At 46.9% G+C, this 25,024-nt stretch overlaps 17 non-coding genes across 17 annotated transcripts; 1 reads left to right on the forward strand and 16 right to left on the reverse strand.

Moving 5' to 3' along the window:
* Positions 1-149: 149 nt before the first annotated feature.
* On the reverse strand, positions 150-221 carry trnap-ugg (transfer RNA proline (anticodon UGG)). The gene has a single exon. It is a non-coding gene; the product is annotated as a tRNA-Pro (tRNA).
* An 820-nt stretch (positions 222-1,041) lies between these two features.
* On the reverse strand, positions 1,042-1,113 carry trnaq-cug (transfer RNA glutamine (anticodon CUG)). The gene has a single exon. It is a non-coding gene; the product is annotated as a tRNA-Gln (tRNA).
* A 5,936-nt stretch (positions 1,114-7,049) lies between these two features.
* trnap-ugg (transfer RNA proline (anticodon UGG)) lies at positions 7,050-7,121 on the reverse strand. The gene has a single exon. It is a non-coding gene; the product is annotated as a tRNA-Pro (tRNA).
* An 820-nt stretch (positions 7,122-7,941) lies between these two features.
* On the reverse strand, positions 7,942-8,013 carry trnaq-cug (transfer RNA glutamine (anticodon CUG)). Its single transcript has one exon. It is a non-coding gene; the product is annotated as a tRNA-Gln (tRNA).
* Positions 8,014-8,107: 94 nt separating this feature from the next.
* trnaq-uug (transfer RNA glutamine (anticodon UUG)) lies at positions 8,108-8,179 on the reverse strand. Its single transcript has one exon. It is a non-coding gene; the product is annotated as a tRNA-Gln (tRNA).
* Positions 8,180-8,314: 135 nt separating this feature from the next.
* On the reverse strand, positions 8,315-8,387 carry trnaf-gaa (transfer RNA phenylalanine (anticodon GAA)). The gene has a single exon. It is a non-coding gene; the product is annotated as a tRNA-Phe (tRNA).
* A 101-nt stretch (positions 8,388-8,488) lies between these two features.
* On the reverse strand, positions 8,489-8,562 carry trnai-aau (transfer RNA isoleucine (anticodon AAU)). Its single transcript has one exon. It is a non-coding gene; the product is annotated as a tRNA-Ile (tRNA).
* Positions 8,563-8,658: 96 nt separating this feature from the next.
* On the reverse strand, positions 8,659-8,730 carry trnap-ugg (transfer RNA proline (anticodon UGG)). Its single transcript has one exon. It is a non-coding gene; the product is annotated as a tRNA-Pro (tRNA).
* A 937-nt stretch (positions 8,731-9,667) lies between these two features.
* trnaa-agc (transfer RNA alanine (anticodon AGC)) lies at positions 9,668-9,740 on the forward strand. The gene has a single exon. It is a non-coding gene; the product is annotated as a tRNA-Ala (tRNA).
* A 1,068-nt stretch (positions 9,741-10,808) lies between these two features.
* On the reverse strand, positions 10,809-10,881 carry trnaf-gaa (transfer RNA phenylalanine (anticodon GAA)). Its single transcript has one exon. It is a non-coding gene; the product is annotated as a tRNA-Phe (tRNA).
* Positions 10,882-19,745: 8,864 nt separating this feature from the next.
* trnaq-uug (transfer RNA glutamine (anticodon UUG)) lies at positions 19,746-19,817 on the reverse strand. The gene has a single exon. It is a non-coding gene; the product is annotated as a tRNA-Gln (tRNA).
* A 135-nt stretch (positions 19,818-19,952) lies between these two features.
* Positions 19,953-20,025, reverse strand: trnaf-gaa (transfer RNA phenylalanine (anticodon GAA)). The gene has a single exon. It is a non-coding gene; the product is annotated as a tRNA-Phe (tRNA).
* A 106-nt stretch (positions 20,026-20,131) lies between these two features.
* Positions 20,132-20,205, reverse strand: trnai-aau (transfer RNA isoleucine (anticodon AAU)). Its single transcript has one exon. It is a non-coding gene; the product is annotated as a tRNA-Ile (tRNA).
* A 1,406-nt stretch (positions 20,206-21,611) lies between these two features.
* trnai-aau (transfer RNA isoleucine (anticodon AAU)) lies at positions 21,612-21,685 on the reverse strand. The gene has a single exon. It is a non-coding gene; the product is annotated as a tRNA-Ile (tRNA).
* A 1,578-nt stretch (positions 21,686-23,263) lies between these two features.
* Positions 23,264-23,336, reverse strand: trnaf-gaa (transfer RNA phenylalanine (anticodon GAA)). The gene has a single exon. It is a non-coding gene; the product is annotated as a tRNA-Phe (tRNA).
* Positions 23,337-23,437: 101 nt separating this feature from the next.
* trnai-aau (transfer RNA isoleucine (anticodon AAU)) lies at positions 23,438-23,511 on the reverse strand. Its single transcript has one exon. It is a non-coding gene; the product is annotated as a tRNA-Ile (tRNA).
* Positions 23,512-24,768: 1,257 nt separating this feature from the next.
* trnaf-gaa (transfer RNA phenylalanine (anticodon GAA)) lies at positions 24,769-24,841 on the reverse strand. Its single transcript has one exon. It is a non-coding gene; the product is annotated as a tRNA-Phe (tRNA).
* Positions 24,842-25,024: the final 183 nt, after the last annotated feature.

Genomic DNA, 25,024 nt, shown 5'->3' on the forward strand with positions numbered 1-25,024 from the left:
ACGGGGATCGAACCCGCAACCTTGGCGTTATTAGCACCACGCTCTAACCGGCCTGGCTTAGCCATCCATGTCTGCCTGATTGGAAAAAAACTGCCATAATGTTTGTGAATGCAATGAGACAATAAAGCTTCACGTTTTAACCTGAACAAGGGCTCGTCCGGGATTTGAACCCGGGACCTCTCGCACCCAAAGCGAGAATCATACCCCTAGACCAATGAGCCTTCTTTCCCTAAGCCAAGAAAAAAGAGCTATTCCAGCATCAACAAAAGAAGGAACATGAACTAACGTGGAAGCAATCAAAGTCCTCGAGACAGTGTGAAAGGCTAACGAATGCAAGTTGGCCTCTTAATTGACCTAAAAATGGGGCTGTATCTAACATGTAGAGGGATGTTAGGGAGGACAGCTGAAACGGTCAGATGTCACTTAGACCAGCGGGTCTCAATTCCAGTCCTCGCGCCCCCTGCTCTTCACATTTTGTAAGTTTCTTGTATAGCTTCAGACATTTGTTCCATTCGAACGTAAGTGCCCTGAGAACTGGACATCACATGACAGCCCTCCGTGATTCAATTTCAAAGAATATGTATATGTTCAATTCATAGTGAGTAATACAGTGGTGTATCGAGGTATACAGAGGTAAAGGATGTCACACTTCTCCATGTGTGAAGAAGTTGCGCAGCACAAATCCGTGAACCAATGTTCCAAAGTGAAGTATACTTTGACGGATTTCCCCTGCTCAGGGAGTGGGGAGCAATGAACACTGTGTAGGGACCATGTCAATCACTAGGAGCTCACTTCTAATGAGCTGATTATCCGAATCAGGTGTGCTAACAAAGAGAGACATGCAAAACATGCAGACCTGGGGGAGCGAGGACTAGAATTGAGAACCGCTTCCTTAGACTTTAAGTCAGTGTGAGCAAAAGAGGTGAGAAGTTGTCTGCATGATCCGAGTGTTCCAAGGTAGCCTACATAATACAAGAATCCATACACATGCATACTGGCGTAACAAGACCGAGAAGGTCCTGCGCAAACTGGTGGCAAATTAGGTCCCACCGAGATTTGAACTCGGATCACTGGATTCAGAGTCCAGAGTGCTAACCATTACACCATGGAACCTTTAACTGGTGCAGCTGTTACTCACAGGGCCACAAACACTGGCACAATCGCCAAACTAGTGCTGTTTTATCTTTTCCTGCGGCAAGGTAGTACACATAATGGGTTCGTGGAAAAAACCCCATTCATTTAAATTGCCATATACCGCATAATGGTTCGAAGGGATTGTACTGTCAATTTGGATCCATTTTCTCCTTTAGAAAACTGGCCAACGGGACGAGTCGGCTTACCCCCCTTTTCCGTAGGGAATCCGCAGTAAACCAAGTATTGACACCTCTAGGGGGTGATGTTGACCACCGGGGGAGCCCCCCCACCCCCACCCCCACCTCCCACGAACCCTATATAGGTCCTTTTGCCATCGTTCTGCTGGCCGTTGGGGGTATTCGCTCCCAGGACCCTATTATTTGGCCTTTCTCCCATTAAACGAATGGCCGGGGCAGTTCTAGGGTGGGCTTCGCATCCCAGCGGGCCGCGTTTTGTCCACCCGCCATATGGGTCCGCTGTGCGGACCCCCGTGACCACGAACCCTATAAAGGTCCTTTTGCCATCGTTCTGCTGGCCATTGGGGGTATTCGCTTCCAGGACCCTATTATTTGGCCTTTTTCCCATTAAACCAATGGCCGGGGCTGTTCTAGGGTGGGCTTCGCATCCCAGCGAGCTGCTTTTAGTCCACCCGCCATATGGGTCCGCTGAGCGGACCCCCATGACCACGAACCCATTATTTGTCCATTTAACCATTATCATCGCGGATCTGACCCTCGAGCCGCGAGGACCCCCGACCCGGACCCCCGGTCCCAAGGAACCACTATTTGTCCACTTTTCCACTATTTTCACGGAACGTTCCCAAAAGGGTCCCAGAGGTGGGGGGTCGGCGTCCCCGCCCAGCGGGCGCTCACCGGCGCCCCCTCTGGCCATTTCGGGGTCGCCGACGCAAGTCGCTCCGATCGGCCCGCGGTCTCGGTGAGGTCACTGGGGGGGCCCCACGGACCCCGCTGTGAAATTTGGGACCCCTGGGACGTTTCTAAAAAAATCCTACCTGTCATTTATTCCCATGCGTTCGGCCTAGCGGACTCGTGGACACGACTCCCAAGGGTCCGATCGGGCCGAATTTTGGATATGTGTCTCGAGGGCATCCCCTCGACCGGGCACAGAAGTCTGGTGGCCCTACGACCTTCTTTAGGGGTCAAACGGTCACAGAAGGGACCCCACGTCCACAAAAGCGGTACGCATTTTGTTGGGAGGTGGGACGTCCACAGTTCCGAGACGATAGGTCGTAGGGCCCCCAGATTTGAGATTCTGGCATCTCAGGGGCCCCTCAACAAGGGCCCTGAAACACGTAGTCGTAGGACCCATGGAAAAAGTGCATCGCACTAGGTTCTCGCGCTTTTGACAGCACGTTCTAGGGGCCCTCAGGAGCAACCGATCCAAATTTCAGGCCCCTGGGACGTTTCTAAAAAAATCCCACCTGCCATTTACTTGAATGTGTTCGGCCTAGCGGTTTCGTGGACACGGCTCGACGGGGTCCGATCGGGCCGAATTTTGGATATGTGTCTCATGGGGGCCACCTCGACCGGGCATAGAAGTTGGTTATTACTATTGACCCCTTATTTAGGGGTCAACGGGTCAAAAAAGGGAGCGCTTGTCCACCAAACCGGTACGCGTTTATATTGGAGATGGGACATCCGCCCTTCGGAGACGATGGGTCGTAGGGCCCCGAGATACGAGATTCTCGCATCTCAGGGGCCCCTCTCCCATGTCCCCAAAGCACGAAGCTGTAGGACCTTGAAAAAAAATTCCCATCCTGCACCCTGAAATCTCTCAAAAGGCTCTGATCATGTAAGAGTCAGAGAGGGCTGAGGGAGAGATTTTGTGCAGGAGGCTCCGAATTTTCCCCTTGCCTTAGGGCCCCACTCTTTCGGCAGCTCAATCGGGGCGGCCCCTGGACCCACCGATCCGAATTTCGGGCCCCTGGGTCTTTTCTTAAAAAGTCCCACCTGCCACATACTTGAATGGGTTTGGCCTAGCGGATTCGTGGACACAACTCTTTGACCCCTAAATAAGGTCGTAGGGTCACCAGACTTCTATGCCCGGTTGAGTTGGCCCCCATGAGACACATATCCAATATTCGGCCCGATCGGATTCTCGCATCTCAGGGGCCCCTCTCCCATGTCCCTGAAGCACGAAGCTGTAGGACCTTGAAAAAAAAAATCCCATCCGGCACCCCTGAAATCTCTCAAAAGGCTCTGATCATGTAAGCGTCAGAGAGGGCTGAGGGAGAGATTTTGTGCAGGAGGCTCCGAATTTTCCCCTCGCCTTAGGGCCACCCTCTTTCGGCAGCTCAATCGGGGCGGCCCCTGGACCCACCGATCCGAATTTCGGGCCCCTGGGTCTTTTCTAAAAAAGTCCCACCCGCCACATACTTGAATGGGTTCGGCCTAGCGGATTCGTGGACACAACTCTCGAGGGACACAGGGCCCCTCGCTTTCGGAAGCTCACTCGGGGTGGCCCCTTGACCCACCGATCCGAATTTCGGGCCCTTGGGTCTTTTCTAAAAAAGTCCCACCTGCCATATACTTGAATGTTTTTGGCCTAGCGGGTTCGTGGACAGGACTTGCAAGGGTCCGATCGGGCCGAATTTTGGATATGTGTCTCATGGGAACCCACTCAACGGGGCATAGAAGTCTGGTGGCCCTATGACCTTCTTTAGGGGTCAAACAGTCAAATAAGTGACCCCACGTCCACCAAATCGGTACACGTTTTGATTGAAGGTGGGACATCCACAGTTCGGAGACAATAGGACGTAGGGCCCCCATATTCCAGATTCTCGCATCTCAGGGGCCCCTCTCCCATGTCCCTGAAGCACGAAGCTGTAGGACCTTGAAAAAAAAATACCCGTCCGGCACCCTGAAATCTCTAAAAAGGCTCTGATCATGTAAGAGTCAGAGAGGGCCAAGGGAGAGATTTTGTGCAGGAGGCTCCGAATTTTTCCCTCGCCTTAGGGCCCCGCGCTTTCGGCAGCTCACTCGGGGCGGCCCCTGGACCCACCGATCCGAATTTCGGGCCCCTGGGTCTTTTCTAAAAAAAGTCCCACCTGCCATATACTTGAATGTTTTCAGCCTAGCGGGTTCGTGGACACGAGACTTCAACCACGAAACTGCTAAAATTTATCTGTCCACGGAACCATTAGGAAGGGCGTGCTGAATAAATGGCAAATGGGAGTTTTTTTTTTTTAAAATGTCCATTTACAATTTATTCAGCGGGACCTCCATAGCGCTCCCGTGGACATAAATTTTTATGCATATTTTACATTATTATTGGATAAAACTTACATGAATGGATTCCTCTGGGTGTCCTGAGTACAGTAAAGGTCTTTTCATTAACAATAACACACATTTGAAATAAATAAAGTTAAATAAAGTTGCTATTTAATGAAAAGTGAGATACGCACCACATGTGGTTCACATATGTGCCAAAATTCAACGCTCATTTTTATGCAAATTCTACAGTATTATGGGATAAAACTTACAAAAATGGATTCCTGGGAGCTTGCAGAGTACAGCTGATGAGACTTTAACCACGAAACCGCTAAAATTTATCTGTCCACAGAACCATTAGGAAGGGCATGCTGAATGAATGGCAAATGGGAGGTTTTTTAAAAAAAAATGTCCATTTACAATTTATTCAGCGGGACCTCCGTAGTGCTCCCGTGGACATTATTTTTTATGCAAATTCTACAGTATATTGTGATAAAACTTACATGAATGGACTCTGCTGGGCTGTCTGAGTACACTGCAGGGGTTTTGATCAACAATATTGCCTATATTTAATTAAATCAAATTTACTAGAATTGCTTTTTGTTAAACCTAAGGTGGACACATATCCCACTTGCCATTTATTCATATTGGATGGACACCAAATTTGGGGCACTGTATCTCCGCCTCCCGGGGGTTCAGGGACTTGGGTCTGACTTTGACCCGATTTTGGTGCAGTTTGGCCCCGTTTTGGCGGAGTTACAGCTTGGCAAAGTGTGTGACATTTTGGTTAATATTAACCACATGTGGTGAAATTAACCAAAATCCAACATTTTTATATGCATATTTCTACAATGTTATGGGTTCAAACTTACAAATATGGATTCCTGGGAGCTTGCAGAGTACAGCAGATGAGACTTCAACCACGAAATCGCTAAAATTTATCTGTCCACGGAACCATTAGGAAAGGCATGCTGAATAAATGGCAAATGGGAGGTTTTTTCAAAAAAAATGTCCATTTACAATTTATTCAGCGGGACCTCCATAGCGCTCCCGTGGACATAAATTTATATGCATATTTATATGCATACAGTATAATGAGTGAAATTCAGGGGATCCCTAGAGGGGTCTACCGTATGCGACCACCCTCGAGTTCCTGGGTGGTCCGGTTCCTGAGCTATAACGGTTCAAACCCCACGTTTTGGGGGGCCGTAACTTGGACCCCCGGGGTCAAAGGAACATGGGGCTGGTGTCGTCGGATAGGGGTCCCCAAGGACTAATATTGACCAGAGTTTGGTGTTTTTTCCCCTCTCTTTGGGTGAGTTATGGCCGGTCAAATTTTGGGACTTTTTGCATTTGTGGGCCCGTATCACTGGCCCCCGGGGGTCTATCGACTTGGGGGAGGTGGCTTCAGAAAGGGCCCTTCGAGGGCTATCACGTCACCGAGTTTCAAGTCGCTAGGTCTCTTCCTTTCATTTGACTATCAAAAATGTGGGGGCCATAACTCCGCCCCCCGGGGTGTTATGGATGGGGGGCAGCGGTGTTCGGTAGGCCTTCTGGAGGTCTTACTCTGACCCGATTTTGGTGCAGTTTGGCCCCGTTTTGGCAGAGTTACAGCTTGGCAAAGTCTGTGACATTTTGGTTAACATTCACCATATGTGGTGAAATTAACCAAAATCCAACATTTTTCTATGCATATTTCTACAGTATAATGGGATAAAACTTACAAAAATGGATTCCTCTGAGTGCCCTGAGTACTGTACAAGCGTTTTCTCTAGGCTTCATAATAAAAAAAAATTTCCGACTTCCACCCCCCTCGAGCTGCCTTCTCTAGCCGGGGAGGGTGCACCCTGGCCGGCATGGATGAGTAGGTGCGAGGGGGGTGGATGGTACTCTTTTTTGGCTAATTTCTCCGGGATGCGGTGGACCCCGGGGCTGAAATTCAGGGGATCCTTAGAGGGTCGAGGGGTCTACCGTATGTGACCACACTCGAGTTCCTGGGTGGTCCGGTTTTTGAGTTATAACGGTTCAAATCCCACAGTTTGGGGGGCCGTAACTCGGACCCCCAGGGTCATAGGAACATGGGGTTGGTGTCGTCGGATAGGGGTCCCCAAGGTCTAATATTGACCAGAGTTTGGTGTTTTTTCCCCTCTCTTTGGGTGAGTTATGGCCGGTCAAATTTTGGGACTTTTTGCATTTGTGGGCCCGTATCACTGGCCCCCGGGGGTCTATCGACTTGGGGGAGGTGGCTTCAGAAAGGGCCCTTCGAGGGCTATCACGTCACCGAGTTTCAAGTCGCTAGGTCTCTTCCTTTCATTTGACTATCAAAAATGTGGGGGGCCATAACTCCGCCCCCCGGGGTGTTATGGATGGGGGGCAGCGGTGTTCGGTAGGCCTTCTGGAGGTCTGACGTTGACCCGATTTTGGTTCAGTTTGGCCCCGTTTTGGCAGAGTTACAGCTTGTACGTGGGTTAAGGTCCCCTTAACCCACGTACAAGAGCCCTCAAACTTATACCTGAATGGACGCTCCAACAAAAAATGGACTTTATAGAGAAAGCACACAGGCTCCACCGAGATTCGAACTCAGATCGCTGGCTTAGCCATCCATGTCTGCCTGATTGGAAAAAACCTGCCATAATGTTTGTGAATGCAATGAGACAATAAAGCTTCACGTTTTAACCTGAACAAGGGCTCGTCCGGGATTTGAACCCGGGACCTCTCGCACCCAAAGCAAGAATCATACCCCTAGACCAACTAGCCTTCTTTCCCTAATCCAAGGAAAAAGAGCTATTCCAGCATCAACAAAAGAAGGAACATGAACTAACGTGGAAGCAATCAAAGTCCTCGAGACAGTGTGAAAGGCTAACGAATGCAAGTTGGCCTCTTAATTGACCTAAAAATGGGGCTGTATCTAACATGTAGAGGGATGTTAGGGAGGACAGCTGAAACGGTCAGATGTCACTTAGACCAGCGGGTCTCAATTCCAGTCCTCGCGCCCCCTGCTCTTCACATTTTGTAAGTTTCTTGTATAGCTTCAGACATTTGTTCCATTCAAACGTAAGTGCCCTGAGAACTGGACATCACATGACAGCCCTCCGTGATTCAAGTTCAAAGCGTATGTATATGTTCAATTCATAGTGAGTAATACAGTGGTGTATCGAGGTATACAGAGGTAAAGGATGTCACACTTCTCCATGTGTGAAGAAGTTGCGCAGCACAAATCCGTGAACCAATGTTCCAAAGTGAAGTATACTTTGACGGATTTCCCCTGCTCAGGGAGTGGGGAGCAATGAACACTGTGTAGGGACCATGTCAATCACTAGGAGCTCACTTCTAATGAGCTGATTATCCGAATCAGGTGTGCTAACAAAGAGAGACATGCAAAACATGCAGACCTGGGGGAGCGAGGACTAGAATTGAGAACCGCTTCCTTAGACTTTAAGTCAGTGTGAGCAAAAGAGGTGAGAAGTTGTCTGCATGACCCGAGTGTTCCAAGGTAGCCTACATAATACAAGAATCCATACACATGCATACTGGCGTAACAAGACCGAGAAGGTCCTGCGCAAACTGGTGGCAAAATAGGTCCCACCGAGATTTGAACTCGGATCACTGGATTCAGAGTCCAGAGTGCTAACCATTACACCATGGAACCTTAACTGGTGCAGCTGTTGCTCACAGGGCCACAAACACTGGCACCATCGCCAAACTAGTGCTGTTTTATCTTTTCCTGCGGCAAGAAAGCACACAGGCTCCACCGAGATTCGAACTCAGATCGCTGGATTCAAAGCCCAGAGTGCTGACCATTACACCATGGAACCAAAACTGCTTGGTTGGAGGCCAACTTGGAAACAGATAGCTCTCTGGCTGTGGGGAAGCAGTTATACAGAGAGGTTGGAACCCAGTGATTTTTTGTCAATGGCCCGCCTCAAAAAATGGAAAATTTTGGGAGATGTTGCCGAAACCCGGGATCGAACCAGGGACCTTCAGATCTTCAGTCTAACGCTCTCCCAACTGAGCTATTTCGGCTACAACAAACCTCTGCTTAGCAAGCAGTGATTTCAGTGAGATCACCCTACTCTTTGTCGGAACTGAAGAGCAGAGATGAGCCCCCAGACAATAAAAACAGCTGGCCAGTACGGGGATCGAACCCGCGACCTTGGCGTTATTAGCACCACGCTCTAACCAGCTGAGCTAACCGGCCTGGCTTAGCCATCCATAACTGCCTGATTGGAAAAAAACTGCCATAATGTTTGTGAATGCAATGAGACAATAAAGCTTCACGTTTTAACCTGAACAAGGGCTCGTCCGGGATTTGAACCCGGGACCTCTCGCACCCAAAGCGAGAATCATACCCCTAGACCAACGAGCCTTCTTTCCCTAAGCCAAGAAGAAAGAGCTATTCCAGCATCAACAAAAGAAGGAACATGAACTAACGTGGAAGCAATCAAAGTCCTCGAGACAGTGTGAAAGGCTAACGAATGCAAGTTGGCCTCTTAATTGACCTAAAAATGGGGCTGTATCTAACATGTAGAGGGATGTTAGGGAGGACAGCTGAAACGGTCAGATGTCACTTAGACCAGCGGGTCTCAATTCCAGTCCTCGCGCCCCCTGCTCTTCACATTTTGTAAGTTTCTTGTATAGCTTCAGACATTTGTTCCATTCGAACGTAAGTGCCCTGAGAACTGGACATCACATGACAGCCCTCCGTGATTCAAGTTCAAAGCGTATGTATATGTTCAATTCATAGTGAGTAATACAGTGGTGTATCGAGGTATACAGAGGTAAAGGATGTCACACTTCTCCATGTGTGAAGAAGTTGCGCAGCACAAATCCGTGAACCAATGTTCCAAAGTGAAGTATACTTTGACGGATTTCCCCTGCTCAGGGAGTGGGGAGCAATGAACACTGTGTAGGGACCATGTCAATCACTAGGAGCTCACTTCTAATGAGCTGATTATCCGAATCAGGTGTGCTAACAAAGAGAGACATGCAAAACATGCAGACCTGGGGGAGCGAGGACTAGAATTGAGAACCGCTTCCTTAGACTTTAAGTCAGTGTGAGCAAAAGAGGTGAGAAGTTGTCTGCATGACCCGAGTGTTCCAAGGTAGCCTACATAATACAAGAATCCATACACATGCATACTGGCATAAAAAGACCGAGAAGGTCCTTAAACACAAAAGCTTAATCTCTTTGTTAATTCGACAACATAATCTCGGCCAGTGCAAAGGAGCAAGCCCAGAGGAGGGACAGCCTCTTTGCTTCAAACCCATCATCCCCAGCTATGCTCGTCATTCTTGAAAGGCCAGGGGAATTAGCTCAAATGGTAGAGCGCTCGCTTAGCATGCGAGAGGTAGCGGGATCGATGCCCGCATTCTCCAAGTCGGCTACTGCCCTCTTACTCACACATCCCTAGACCAGTGGTTTTCAATCCTGTCCTGGAGGCATCCCTGCCCTGCACATTTCGCATTTCCCCTCATCTAACACACCTGTTTCAAATCATCAGCTCATTAGTAGAGACTGCAAGACCTGATTTGGGTGTGTCTAATAAGGGAGACATACAAAATGTTCAGGGCAGGGGTGCCTCCAGGAAAGGTTTGAAAACCATTGCCCTAAAGAGACCGACTGAGTGTTGACAGCAATGCTGCCACACTCCCACGTAAGCTTTTTTGGGCTCATAGCTGCCAAAAAGTATTTCAGACATGGTCCTGTGCAAATTGGTTGCAAAACAGTGCCATTTTACGCACAGTTCCCTAAAGCAGGGGTTTTCAAACCTGTCCTGGAGGCACCCCTGCCCTTCACATTTTGAATGTGTCCCTCATCTAACACACCTGTTTCAAATCATCAGCTCATTAGTAGAGACCGTGAGACCTTATTTGGGTGTGTCTAATAAGGGAGACAATAAAAATGTGCAGGGCAGGGGTGCCTCCAAGACAGGTTTGAGAACAACTGCCCTAAAGAGACAGACTGAGCATCGATGCAATGCGGCCACACTCTCTACGTTAGTTAATTTTTTTGGACTAAAAGGTGCCGAAAAGTATTTCAGACATTGTCCTGCGCAAACTGGTGGCAAAATAGGTCCCACAGAGATTTGAACTCGGATCACTGGATTCAGAGTACAGAGTGCTAACCATTTCACCATGGAACCTTAACTGGTGCAGCTGTTGCTCACAGGGCCACAAACACTGGCACCATCGCCAAACTAGTGCTGTTTTATCTTTTCCTGTGGCAAGAAAGCACACAGGCTCCACCGAGATTCGATCTCAGAGCGCTGGATTCAAAGCCCAGAGTGCTGACCATTACACCATGGAACCGAAACTGCTTGGTTGGAGGCCAACTTGGAAACAGATAGCTCTCTGGCTGTGGGGAAGCAGTTATACAGAGAGGTTGGATCCCAGTGATTTTTGGTCAATGGCCCGTCTCAAAAAAGGGAAAAGTGTGGGAGATGTTGCTGAAATCCGGAATCGAACCAGGGACCTTTAGATCTTCAGTCTAACGCTCTCCCAACTGAGCTATTTTGGCTACAACAAACCTCTGCTTAGCAAGCAGGGATTTCAGTGAGATCACCCTACTCTTTGTCGGAGCTAAAGAAAAGAGCAGAGATGAGCCCCCAGACAATAAAAACAGATGGCCAGTACTGCGGTCGAACCCGCGACCTTGGCGTTATTAGCACCACGCTCTAACCAGCTGAGCTAACTTAGCCATCCATGTCTGCCTGATTGGAAAAAACCTGCCATAATGTTTGTGAATGCAATGAGACAATAAAGCTTCACGTTTTAACCTGAACAAGGGCTCGTCCGGGATTTGAACCCGGGACCTCTCGCACCCAAAGCGAGAATCATACCCCTAGGGCAAGCAAAGTCCTCGAGACAGTGTGAAAGGCTAACGAATGCAAGTTGGCCTCTTAATTGACCTAAAAATGGGGCTGTATCTAACATGTAGAGGGATGTTAGGTAGGACAGCTGAAACGGTCAGATGTCACTTAGACCAGCGGGTCTCAATTCCAGTCCCGGAAGGGAGGAGGCCAACTTGGAAACAGATAGCTCTCTGGCTGTGGGGAAGCAGTTATACCTGTTCCTCTGGGTGTAACGGGACACAGAAGCAGCAGCGCTGGAGCAGGCGCTGGAGCAGGCGGAGCTGGGCCTGCACCGGATGTCAAAGCACCAGAAGATGGAATCACCATCGACACAGTCATGTCTGGGTTAAGGACTAGTGTGCCTAACAGTGACCCAGGTGCTGAAATGGGCTGCACAACTCCTGCTGCTGTGGGGACGGGTGCGATAGGGCACTCCTATTTGGCAGAAGTGGGCCGGCGACCCGGTCGCAGAATTGGAGCCTGTCCTTCTCGATTTGGCGGAAGGATAAATTGATGTTTTGGGCCTGATGTTGATGGCACGTCATCCAATTTTTCCCTCGGCAGAGGAAGCTGCGTATCAGCCACATCAATTGGGTCAGATGGAGTCAGTCCCTGGGCGAGGACACTCATTTCCTGATTTTTCTGCTGCCGTTGAAACCTGAAAGTAAATTACTTGTAAAATATATATATATATATATATATATATATATATATATATATGTGTGTGTGTGTGTGTGTGTGTGTGTGTGTGTGTGTGTGTGTACAGAAGTATTCAGTTCCCTGGAACCAAATAATGTGCCTTGCTTACCACTGAATGAGTGTCCTCTGGTTCAGCTCAAACAGCTGGATCATTGTTTCATCCATCAGCCTTCGACTGTTAAGCACCAGGTCTCGGATGTGGTGGTAATCTGAAAGGATTTTAGACCACCTGGGGGTGCAAACTCCAGCCTTCTTGGTCGGTGACTTGTGTAAAGCACACAGCTTCATACAAATGGCCTCAACCAAGCGGCTGGTGCTGGGCCACTCTGCTGGACCCCCAGGATGTCCAATCAGACACCGTTTCACACTCTCCACACCCGGTGTGACTCCGGACCGCTTCGGTGCCTTAAAGCGCCCATGTGTCAGCTGAGGCTGATGTCGAGGCTGATAGTTGACCTGCTGTTTATCAACGTCAGGGAGAGCTGTCCACAGCTGGATGGCCTCTGTCACCTGCAGGTCGGTGAGGTAAGGAGCCTCACGAAGACCCACCAGGAAACCAGCCAGATCCTGGACCTTGTCCCACCCAGCGATGCCATCAGGTCCAATGACTGCTCCCTAGTAAATGCAGATTAGTGTTAATATACACTTTCAGTCAAAAGCCTTTGAACAGAAATATTTTTTTACATTTTTTAAAGAATTCTGCTCGACAAGCCTGCATTTATTTTATTCAAATACAACAAAAGCCATTATATTGTGAAATAATTTTACTATTTAAAATAAAAATGCTTTCTATTTGAATATAGTTTAAAGTGTAAGTTATTTCGGTGATGCACAGCTGTATTTTCAGCATCATTCCTCCAGTCTTCAGTGTCACATGATCTTCAGAAATCATTCAGATATCCTGATTTGTTCTTCTAGAAACCTTTTTTTATTGATATTATTATCAATATTTAGAACAGTTGTGTACATTTTGTTCAAGATTCTTTGATGAATAGAAGGATCCAAGATAAGAGTTTATCTGTAATAAAAAGCTTTTTTAACATTATACACTATACCATCCAAAAGTGTGGAGTCAGAACATTTAAATCATTATATATTTAGTATTAAATTATAGAAATTAATACTTTTATTTAGCAAGGACGCATTAAATAGATGATAAAGACATTTATAATGTTACAATATATACTGAACTTTCTATTCATCAAAGAAACCTAAACAAAAAATCTCTAGGAGCTATTTTTATTCAAATGGATAGCAGTTATTTTAAATAGTAAAAATATTTCAAAATATTACTGCTTTTGTTGTATTTTGAATCAAATAAATGCAGGCTTAAAAAAAAACACCTTGCTTGTAGTGTATTTGGAATAAAACGAGACTGAAACAAAATAAAGCCCTTAGAGTGTCTTACCTGAGCCTCGCCGGAGACACTGCTTCCAGTGTCAGATGGCTGTGACAGCACTGAAGAGGCAGGGGCGAGATGCTGTCCCTCTCCTCCAGATGATGTGGACGGCTCAGCCAGTGATGCTGGGGACTGAGGCAGAGGCAAAGATGAGGGGCTGTTTCTGAGATCACGGCAGGGGTCATCCTCATACAGCACTGGAACTGTGATGTCCTCCATGCTCTCTTGCTCAAACCCCTCATCTAGCAGGTCCTGATCATCAACCTCCTCCACCAGCCGGTCTTCCTCCTCTGGGTTCTGGAGCACTGGAGTCAGTGTTTTGCCAGTCTGGCTGTAAAGGTACTCGATTCCCAGCAATTCACCTACAATAATAAAATAATAAAAAAAGAAAAAAAGTGCTCTTAATAATTTATCAAGTACATTGGAGGCTAAATAGATAACTTAATAGAATATTGCAAAAGAACAAGTTAAATTTCTTACCTGTATATGCTCCAGGAGGGCGATAGCGCTCATCCCAGGGCTTCCCAAAGACTGTTCGGCTTAGCCGGTCCACAGCCTCTCTCATGGCACTGCCATATGTCCGAATGGAGGACGCCCGTTTTATGGCATCTTCCATTCGGTCATCATTCCAACGCATCAAGCCCTCAAGGAGATAGTCCTGAAAATGCGCATCGCTGGCACTGGTTCCTAAAAGTTAAATAATATTAAAAAATATATAAAAAAGGGTTTTATATGTCACATATGTACAATATATGTACTACACATAAGGTGCTCTGAAGTAACTTGTATACTACATTTAATAGAGTTGTGTAACTAAATTAAAAATGATTGTCACTTATTCCTGTATTACTAGTGACTTGTTAGTCAAGACAGCTTTGTCAATGCTAATGACATTAAAAAGTAATTGTAATGTAGAGTGTGACATTTATTAATGCGGCATTACTTTAAAGTGATGGAAGCAGTTACAGTGCTTATATTTTCTACAGAAAAATAATAATCCATATGCATGTAATACCTGGAATAAAACGGTTCAGGTGGAGGTGGAACGACTCCAAGGAGGTAGAGCCACGAGCACACCTGTAGCAGCACAGCTCCACGCTGCCTTTCTTCAGTGTCCCTGTCTTCATGTACAGCGGAAAGTCCTCTGGGTCTTGTATACACTGGACGTGCTTGCGCTGTTCCTTCCATATCTGCTGGATCCGTTCGTGGTCCAGCAGAGGAACTCCCAGGGTGTCCTTCCCATCCGCACTGTCAAACTGATCAATCAGTGACCCAATCAATCTGGCGGTCTCCTCCACCCCCCTGGTCCTCCTCCGGCAGTGCAGTGCCAACTCCCTCCGGGTAATGCGAGCACTGACCGCCTTTTCTGAGATGTGGCCAGTCTTCTTTGCCGCCAGGTCACTCTCTTTTGCAGAGCGAAGAGCAGCCACATCCTCTGGATCCCACTGAAAGATGCACGTGGACAGACGTGCCATGAAGATCCCGTAGAGTGGATGAGCCTCTGTCGTGACACCTGCAGCAAATCGCCGCATGAAGTGCCAGATGTCGAGGCGCACTACAAGCTCATCCCACTCCGAAAACATGATCTTCACCCGCGATTGGCCATACTGACTGCAGCAGTCCCTGTCCACGTACATCACTTTTGGGGCTGCCTCTCCTGCCTCTCGGTAGCGTTTCATCAGACCAGCTGCCATGGAGTCCAGTCCATGTCCCTCGGCAGCTGTCAGCACAGAGACAAGGACCTGGCCGTGTTCATTTCCGACATTTGTGCACCAGGCAGCTGTTCCTGAAGCAGCACCGGCAAGTTTCTTTGTGACCTATTGGGAAAAATAAAAGATGTGCTCTTTATGTACGCACATCACACACATATCCATATCTGGCAAATTTCTGGATATAAACAGGGCTTTGATACCTTTTTTGTCGAATCCATCTTGAGAACACAGCCAAAGACAGATGTTAATTTGGCCTTGACCTCGTGCAGTCGCCCCAGAACATCCCTGGCATACACGGCTAACAGTCACTTAGGTTTAGGCAGGGCAGGTAAAAGTGGAGGACCAGCAAACACAGGAGGCTGCACAAGGGAGGACCTTGTGAATGGTTCACAGGCAGTCAGGTACTGCAAGACACGCTGTGTCCATGCCTCACTGTGCTGTTCCATCAGCTTCCTGTAAAGCTGAGTCACACTGTTGCCCAGTGTCCTCTCCCTCATCATCCTCAGCACCCGGTTGTCACATGAGTATCTAAGGAAACAACAGTATAATCATGCAAATGCTTTAGTTGGTAAAAAATAACCCATATAAAAGCACCTAATAATGAATGATTGTCATTATGAATTACCTGTATGTCAGCAAAGCTGGAAACTGACTGCGGTGGCCCATATCCAGCTGTCCTAGGATGTCCTCAGACCAGGCAGGATATTTCTTTTTGCAGCGTTTGCACTCCAGATACTCAGTGGCAAGGTCATACCACCCGTCGATGTCCACGACCTTACGCACGGTACGGTAAATTCCTGCCGCTGTTAGTCTGTGCTTACCACAGTCTGGGCGAACACAGACAAGAGGAAATAACCACATCTTCAGCGGCATCCATAAGAAAAGGGGCCGACAGAAGAAGAGGTCAGGTGAGGCAGGGGGCTGAGTGTTTATTAAAGGGGGCTGAGGAGGATACCACCAAAGTTTCAGCTGGGACACTAGTTCTGACTTGCCGGTTCGTGGGTTGGCCTTAAATAGTGTGTTCCGGATCCACTCATGCTGGAAAGGTGGAAGTTGATCTTTCCAGTGACTTGGAAGCTCAGCTGGTGGCTGGTGATGTGAAGGAGCTGGTGCCTTGGCAGTTTCCACTGATGGAGATGGACCAGCACAGTCCTCTGAGTGAATAGTAAAAAAAAAGCAATAAGGATGACTGTTGCATTTGATAGTAATATGCCATAAATGCAGCGCTCAAACAGCCTGCAAAGCACAATTTTTGGACAAGTATTCATAAATATTATGTTATATTTAGGAACGAGAGTGAAGAAAGTGGTACTAGTGTTAAGGAAGCAAAGAACACAGCATACACTATATTAATTTAAGGAGAATGAGGATCAGATGGAATGGAGGAAGGAAAATGTGGTGTGATGAATTAACTGTAAAGCAACGAAGCCCACGGACATGAAGCATACACACAGATAGAGTAAGGAAAAACTGTTCCTCTAATCATTAGAACAATGAATCTCCACCACCCTGTCTGCTCAGGGAGAGCTGAAGAGTGTGTGAGAAGAGCAAGCGGTGTGAAAAAGTTATCTGGTGATTATCTAACAACGGGTAAGTTCGGAAACGCAAATAAATAAACTGACACCTTGGAACATCCTTACGGTTTTGAAGAAGTGCACTCAAAGAAAGCATCCCGCTTGAGGCATGATATGATATAATTCTGTATTGTAAACAAAACATATTTTAAAATGTTGATTATTTTCCCCCAAGAAATAACGCTTCTCAGTGTGTTTTCACAAAACATTCTTGTAATATGTGCATTTGTGTCATATGCCACACCTGTATTTAGCTGTGCTTCACATTGTGATGCAGCAAATACCAGCTCCTCATCGTCATCTTCTGCAATGGGAACGGACTTGCCTGGAGCATAAATGTTAAAACTATCATTGTGAACAATACACAGAGACAAACATATGTAAGATGGTGCTTACTTACCAGTAGCGAAAAGCTGCATGGGGGGCAAATGTTTGGCTGGGGGTTCTGCTGCTGGAGGAGGTAAAGTGGACTGCAATAATGGATCTGGAAACGGCAAGTTGACAAGTTTGCCATAATGATAAATTAATATATGTAGAAATGCTTTAGGTAAAATTCTATATTCACACTCCTACTCACAGGGTTTAACTGGTGACGTGAGTTTTTTCGCCAGCTGTGAAGGCGACAAATTTTTGCCACGTGCCAACAGCGCTTTCACAGTTGCGGTTTTCTGTACACCAGTTTGGATAGCTGCAGGTGGAGGTGCAGTGGTTGCAGAAGCACTGGAGGTTGCAGCGTGAGGTGCAGGCTGACGTACGCTGGTGCCCACAGCAGAAGCCCGTCTTTTCAGGACATATGTCTTGAAAATGGCCATGTTGGTTTTGGGCCTGGCATCTGCCTTAACGAGGTACCTGATGAGGGCTTGAGCCTCCTTGCTCTGGTCCTCATAAACATCTTTCATGGACCGACCCTGGAAGTCACCAAACTCCACCATCAAGCAGCCCTGGTCTCCAGTTGCCCGGGCTTCTGCCTGCATTTCCTGCTTCCTCTGATACTTCTCCACTTCTTCTGCCATCTCTCTAATTTGAGAAGTGTACTGTAGGAACAGTTGTTTATTTTCTGACAGGGGTGTTGTCTGTGTCGTCTCATTGGAAATGCTGAGCACCAAATACACGGCATAACCCAGAGAGTTTTCCAGGAGCCATCTAAATCTCTGGCCCTGGTACTTCCCAAACTGAAGTTTGCAGTGAGCCAGTACTAAAAACTGGTCACTGGGGTCTCCACCGTTTGTGCTGACAAAAGTACTGGCCTCTGACAGCACCTCCTCCTTAGGTTTGGCCCTTCCAGACTCCACATTTTCAAGGCGCCTCGCCTCCGCCGAAGGTGCCATGAGGAGTCGGCTTGATGTTGCCGATTGCCGTTGAAAAGAGGGATATGCATACATTTTCTGAAATGAAAATCAGAAAAAGACTACTACCTTTTGCAATCTAAAAGACACCTGTATGTTAAGTGTGTAACAATAATTTAACAAGCTACGCATAAACTATATTACTGTGGTAATAAACATGGCCATGACATAAACTGTCCTGAAGATGAGTTTTCTACAAAGGACAGGAATCCCTGACATATAAAATATGTAACGTCAATATGAAGTCTGAAATTTCCTTTTATTTTCAATGCTGTCATCTTAAACCATGATTACACACACACCAGGCTACAAAATATTACATTAAATATATTATACTTCAAATGTTGTCATCTTACCCCAGGGTTACACCAGGTGCTTTTACCTCTTAAAATCTCAGCCATTTTTCTGTGTTTTTAACTTTCTGGTCTACCTAAATTAAAATGAGCACTATTCCCACATACTTTGGCCCATATGGATACATTTGGCCTTTTTTTGTTTGTTTTTAGTTAAGACTCTCAATGTTTTTTTATAAAAAAAGTCATTATTATTACATTATTTTAGAAAATATCAATTATTTCTTGGTAAATGCAGTTTTCCATATCTCCACAACAATTTGGTAATGATTTTTACAATTAAAATGTGTGTGTGTTATTATGTGTTAATACCAAATATAAATGTAAATAGTTTAATCATTATTTTCATTCATAGGGCCCAGAAACCATGATTTCTTAGACAATAAACACATCATTGTTGACAGTAGCATAGCTTAATTAGCTGACGGTCGATAAATTTAACTTATCTGATCATTTATCATGTGAAAAGTTACAGGTTCACAGGTACTGAAGAAAGCATGAACTGTACATGCCAGCTAGCTATACTGACACGATTCATTTTCCAAAAATACACACTGTATATGAACAAATAATGACCAGTTTTCAATGAATGAAGTAATAGCCTTACCTTTAACAAAGATGACAACAACGGCGATTGGTCAAAAGGAGGCCACAGGAGAGAAACGCGATTGATCAAAAGTAAGCCACGGAAGAGAAACGCGATTGTTCAAAAGTAAGCCACAGGCGAAACGCGATTGGTAAAAAGTAAGCCACAGGCGAAACGCGATTGGTCAAAAGTAAGCCACAGGCGAAATGCGATTGGTCAAAAGTAAGCCACAGGCGAAACGCGATTGGCTCATGTGGGCTTACTTTGTGCTTACTTTGGCTCAGTCGGTGGGAAGCAGTAGGCGCAAGCGAGAGGTAGCGGGATCGATGCCCGCATTCTCCAAGTTGGCTCCTGCCCTTTTACTCACACATCCCTAGATCAGTGGTTTTCAATCCTGTCCTGGAGGCATCCCTGCCCTGCACATTTCGCATTTCCCCTCATCTAACACACCTGTTTCAAATCATCAGCTCATTAGTAGAGACCGCGAGACCTTATTTGGGTGTGTCTAATAAGGGAGACAATAAAAATGTGCAGGGCAGGGGTGCCTCCAGGACAGGTTTGAGAACCACTGCCCTAAAGAAACAGACTGAGCATCGATGCAATGCGGCCAGACTCTCTACGTTAGTTAATTTTTTTGGACTAAAAGGTGCCGAAAAGTATTTCAGACATTGTCCTGCGCAAACTGGTGGCAAAATAGGTCCCACCGAGATTTGAACATGGATCACTTGATTCAGAGTTCAGAGTGCTAACCATTACACCATGGAACCTTAACTGGTGCAGCTGTTGCTCACAGGGCCACAAACACTGGCACCATCTCCAAACTAGTGCTGTTTTATCTTTTCCTGCGGCAAGAAAGCACACAGGCTCCACTGAGATTCGAACTCAGATCGCTGGATTCAAAGCCCAGAGTGCTGACCATTACACCATGGAACCGAAACTGCTTGGTTGGAGGCCAACTTGGAAACAGATAGCTCTCTGGCTGTGGGGAAGCAGTTATACAGAGAGGTTGGAACCCAGTGATTTTTGGTCAATGGCCCGCCTCAAAAAAGGGAAAAGTGTGGGAGATGTTGCCAAAACCCGGGATCGAGCCAGGGACCTTTAGATCTTCAGTCTAACACTCTCCCAACTGAGCTATTTCGGCTACAACAAACCTCTGCTTAGCAAGCAGGGATTTCAGTGAGATCACCATACTCTTTGTCGGAGCTGAAGCGCAGAGCAGAGATGAGCCCCCAGACAATAAAAACAGCTGGCCAGTACGGGGATCGAACCCGCGACCTTGGCGTTATTAGCACCACGCACTAATCAGCTGAGCTAACCGGCCTGGCTTAGCCATTAGTGTCTGCCTGATTGAAAAAAACCAGCTATAATGTTTGTGAATGCAATGAGACAATAAAGCTTTACGTTTCAACCCGAATCAGGCGTGCTAACAAAGAGAGACATGCAAAACATGCAGACCTGGGGGGAGCGAGGACTAGAATTGAGAACCGCTTCCTTAGACTTTAAGTCAGTGTGAACAAAAGAGGTGAGAAGTTGTCTGCATGATCCGAGTGTTCCAAGGTAGCCTACATAATACAATAATCCATACACATGCATACTGGTGTAACAAGACCGAGAAGGTCCTTAAACACAAAAGCTTAATCTCTTTGTTAATTTGACAACATAATCTCGGCCATTGCAAAGGAGCAGGCCCAGAGGAGGGACTGCCTCTTTGCATCAAACCCGTCATTCCCAGCTATGCTCGTTATTCTTGAAAGGCCAGGGGAATTAGCTGAAATGGTAGAGCGTTCGCTTAGCATTCGAGAGGTAGCGGGATCGATGCCCGCATTCTCCAAGTTGGCTCCTGCCCTTTTACTCACACATCCCTAGATCAGTGGTTTTCAATCATGTCCTGGAGGCATCCCTGCCCTGCACATTTCGCATTTCCCCTCATCTAACACACCTGTTTCAAATCATCAGCTCATTAGTAGAGACTGCAAGACCTGATTTGGGTGTGTCTAATAAGGGAGACATACAAAATGTTCAGGGCAGGGGTGCCTCCAGGAAAGGTTTGAAAACCATTGCCCTAAAGAGACCGACTGAGCGTTGACGCAATGCTGCCACACTCCGACGTTAGCTTTTTTTGGGCTCACAGCTGCCAAAAGGTATTTCAGACATGGTCCTGTGCAAATTGGTTGCAAAACAGTGCCATTTTACGCACAGTTCCCTAAAGCCATGGTTTTCAAACCTGTCCTGGAGGCACCCCTGCCCTTCACATTTTGAATGTTTCCCTCATCTAACACACCTGTTTCAAATCATCAGCTCATTAGTAGAGACCGCGAGACCTTATTTGGGTGTGTCTAATAAGGGAGACAATAAAAATGTGCAGGGCAGGGGTGCCTCCAGGACAGGTTTGAGAACCACTGCCCTAAAGAGACAGACTGAGCATCGATGCAATGCGGCCACGCTCTCTACGTTAGTTAATTTTTTTGGACTAAAAGGTGCCGAAAAGTATTTCAGACATTGTCCTGCGCAAACTGGTGGCAAAATAGGTCCCACCGAGATTTGAACATGGATCACTTGATTCAGAGACCAGGGACCTTTAGATCTTCAGTCTAACACTCTCCCAACTGAGCTATTTCGGCTACAACAAACCTCTGCTTAGCAAGCAGGGATTTCAGTGAGATCACCATACTCTTTGTCGGAGCTGAAGCGCAGAGCAGAGATGAGCCCCCAGTCAATAAAAACAGCTGGCCAGTACGGGGATCGAACCCGCGACCTTGGCGTTATTAGCACCACGCACTAATCAGCTGAGCTAACCGGCCTGGCTTAGCCATTAGTGTCTGCCTGATTGAAAAAAACCAGCTATAATGTTTGGGAATGCAATGAGACAATAAAGCTTCACGTTTCAACCCGAATCAGGTGTGCTAACAAAGAGAGACATGCAAAACATGCAGACCTGGGGGGAGCGAGGACTAGAATTGAGAACCGCTTCCTTAGACTTTAAGTCAGTGTGAGCAAAAGAGGTGAGAAGTTGTCTGCATGATCCGAGTGTTCCAAGGTAGCCTACATAATACAATAATCCATACACATGCATACTGGCGTAACAAGACCGAGAAGGTCCTTAAACACAAAAGCTTAATCTCTTTGTTAATTCGACAACATAATCTCGGCCATTGCAAAGGAGCAAGCCCAGAGGAGGGACAGCCTCTTTGCATCAAACCCGTCATTCCCAGCTATGCTCGTCATTCTTGAAAGGCCAGGGGAATTAGCTGAAATGGTAGAGCGTTCGCTTAGCATTCGAGAGGTAGCGGGATCGATGCCCGCATTCTCCAAGTTGGCTCCTGCCCTTTTACTCACACATCCCTAGATCAGTGGTTTTCAATCCTGTCCTGGAGGCATCCCTGCCCTGCACATTTCGCATTTCCCCTCATCTAACACACCTGTTTCAAATCATCAGCTCATTAGTAGAGACTGCAAGACCTGATTTGGGTGTGTCTAATAAGGGAGACATACAAAATGTTCAGGGCAGGGGTGCCTCCAGGAAAGGTTTGAAAACCATTGCCCTAAAGAGACCGACTGAGCGTTGACGCAATGCTGCCACACTCCGACGTTAGCTTTTTTTGGGCTCACAGCTGCCAAAAGGTATTTCAGACATGGTCCTGTGCAAATTGGTTGCAAAACAGTGCCATTTTACGCACAGTTCCCTAAAGCCGTGGTTTTCAAACCTGTCCTGGAGGCACCCCTGCCCTTCACATTTTGAATGTTTCCCTCATCTAACACACCTGTTTCAAATCATCAGCTCATTAGTAGAGACCGCGAGACCTTATTTGGGTGTGTCTAATAAGGGAGACAATAAAAATGTGCAGGGCAGGGGTGCCTCCAGGACAGGTTTGAGAACCACTGCCCTAAAGAGACAGACTGAGCATCGATGCAATGCGGCCACGCTCTCTACGTTAGTTAATTTTTTTGGACTAAAAGGTGCCGAAAAGTATTTCAGACATTGTCCTGCGCAAACTGGTGGCAAAATAGGTCCCACCGAGATTTGAACATGGATCACTTGATTCAGAGTCCAGAGTGCTAACCATTACACCATGGAACCTTAACTGTTGCAGCTGTTGCTCACAGGGCCACAAACACTGGCACCATCTCCAAACTAGTGCTGTTTTATCTTTTCCTGCGGCAAGAAAGCACACAGGCTCCACCGAGATTCGAACTCAGATCGCTGGATTCAAAGCCCAGAGTGCTGACCATTACAACATGGAACCAAAACTGCTTGGTTGGAGGCCAACTTGGAAACAGATAGCTCTCTGGCTGTGGGGAAGCAGTTATACAGAGAGGTTGGAACCCAGTGATTTTTGGTCAATGGCCCGCCTCAAAAAAGGGAAAAGTGTGGGAGATGTTGCCGAAACCCAGGATGGAACCAGGGACCTTTAGATTTTCAGTCTAACGCTCTCCCAACTGAGCTATTTCGGCTACAACAAACCTCTGCTTAGCAAGCAGTGATTTCAGTGAGATCACCCTACTCTTTGTCGGAACTGAAGAGCAGAGATGAGCCCCCAGACAATAAAAACAGCTGGCCAGTACGGGGATCGAACCCGCAACCTTGGAGTTATTAGCACCACGCTCTAACCAGCTGAGCTAACCGGCCTGGCTTAGCCATCCATGTCTGCCTGATTGGAAAAAAACTGCCATAATGTTTGTGAATGCAATGAGACAATAAAGCTTCACGTTTTAACCTGAACAAGGGCTCGTCCGGGATTTGATCCTCGAGACAGTGTGAAAGGCTAACGAATGCAAGTTGGCCTCTTAATTGACCTAAAAATGGGGCTGTATCTAACATGTAGAGGGATGTTAGGGAGGACAGCTGAAACGGTCAGATGTCACTTAGACCAGCGGGTCTCAATTCCAGTCCTCGCGCCCCCTGCTCTTCACATTTTGTAAGTTTCTTGCATAGCTTCAGACATTTGTTCCATTCGAACGTAAGTGCCCTGAGAACTGGACATCACATGACAGCCCTCCGTGATTCAAGTTCAAAGCGTATGTATATGTTCAATTCATAGTGAGTAATACAGTGGTGTATCGAGGTATACAGAGGTAAAGGATGTCACACTTCTCCATGTGTGAAGAAGTTGCGCAGCACAAATCCGTGAACCAATGTTCCAAAGTGAAGTATACTTTGACGGATTTCCCCTGCTCAGGGAGTGGGGAGCAATGAACACTGTGTAGGGACCATGTCAATCACTAGGAGCTCACTTCTAATGAGCTGATTATCCGAATCAGGTGTGCTAACAAAGAGAGACATGCAAAACATGCAGACCTGGGGGAGCGAGGACTAGAATTGAGAACCGCTTCCTTAGACTTTAAGTCAGTGTGAGCAAAAGAGGTGAGAAGTTGTCTGCATGACCCGAGTGTTCCAAGGTAGCCTACATAATACAATAATCCATACACACTCTCTACGTTAGTTAATTATTTCGGACTAAAAGGTGCCGAAAAGTATTTCAGACATTGTCCTGTGCAAACTGGTGGCAAAATAGGTCCCACCGAAATTTGAACTCGGATCACTGGATTCAGAGTCCAGAGTGCTAACCATTACACCATGTAACCTTAACTGGTGCAGCTGTTACTCACAGGGCCACAAACACTGGCACCATCGCCAAACTAGTGCTGTTTTATCTTTTCCTGCGGCAAGAAAGCACACAGGCTCCACCGAGATTCGAACTCAGATTGCTGGATTCAAAGCCCAGAATGCTGACCATTACACCATGGAACCAAAACTGCTTGGTTGGAGGCCAACTTGGAAACAGATAGCTCTCTGGCTGTGGGGAAGCAGTTATACAGAGAGGTTGGAACCCAGTAATTTTTGGTCAATGGCCCGCCTCAAAAAAGGGAAAAGTGTGGGAGATGTTGCCGAAACCCGGGATCGAACCAGGGACCTTCAGATCTTCAGTCTAACGCTCTCCAAACTGAGCTATTTCGGCTACAACAAACCTCTGCTTAGCAAGCAGTGATTTCAGTGAGATCACCCTACTCTTTGTCGGAAATGAAGAGCAGAGCAGAGATGAGCCCCCAGACAATAAAAACAGCTGGCCATTCCGGGGATTGAACACGCGACCTTGGCGTTATTAGCACCACGCTGTAACCAGCTGAGCTATCCGGCCTGG

The sequence above is a fragment of the Carassius carassius genome, chromosome 8 (genome assembly GCF_963082965.1).
Source record: "Carassius carassius chromosome 8, fCarCar2.1, whole genome shotgun sequence".
Lineage (NCBI taxonomy): Eukaryota > Metazoa > Chordata > Actinopteri > Cypriniformes > Cyprinidae > Carassius > Carassius carassius.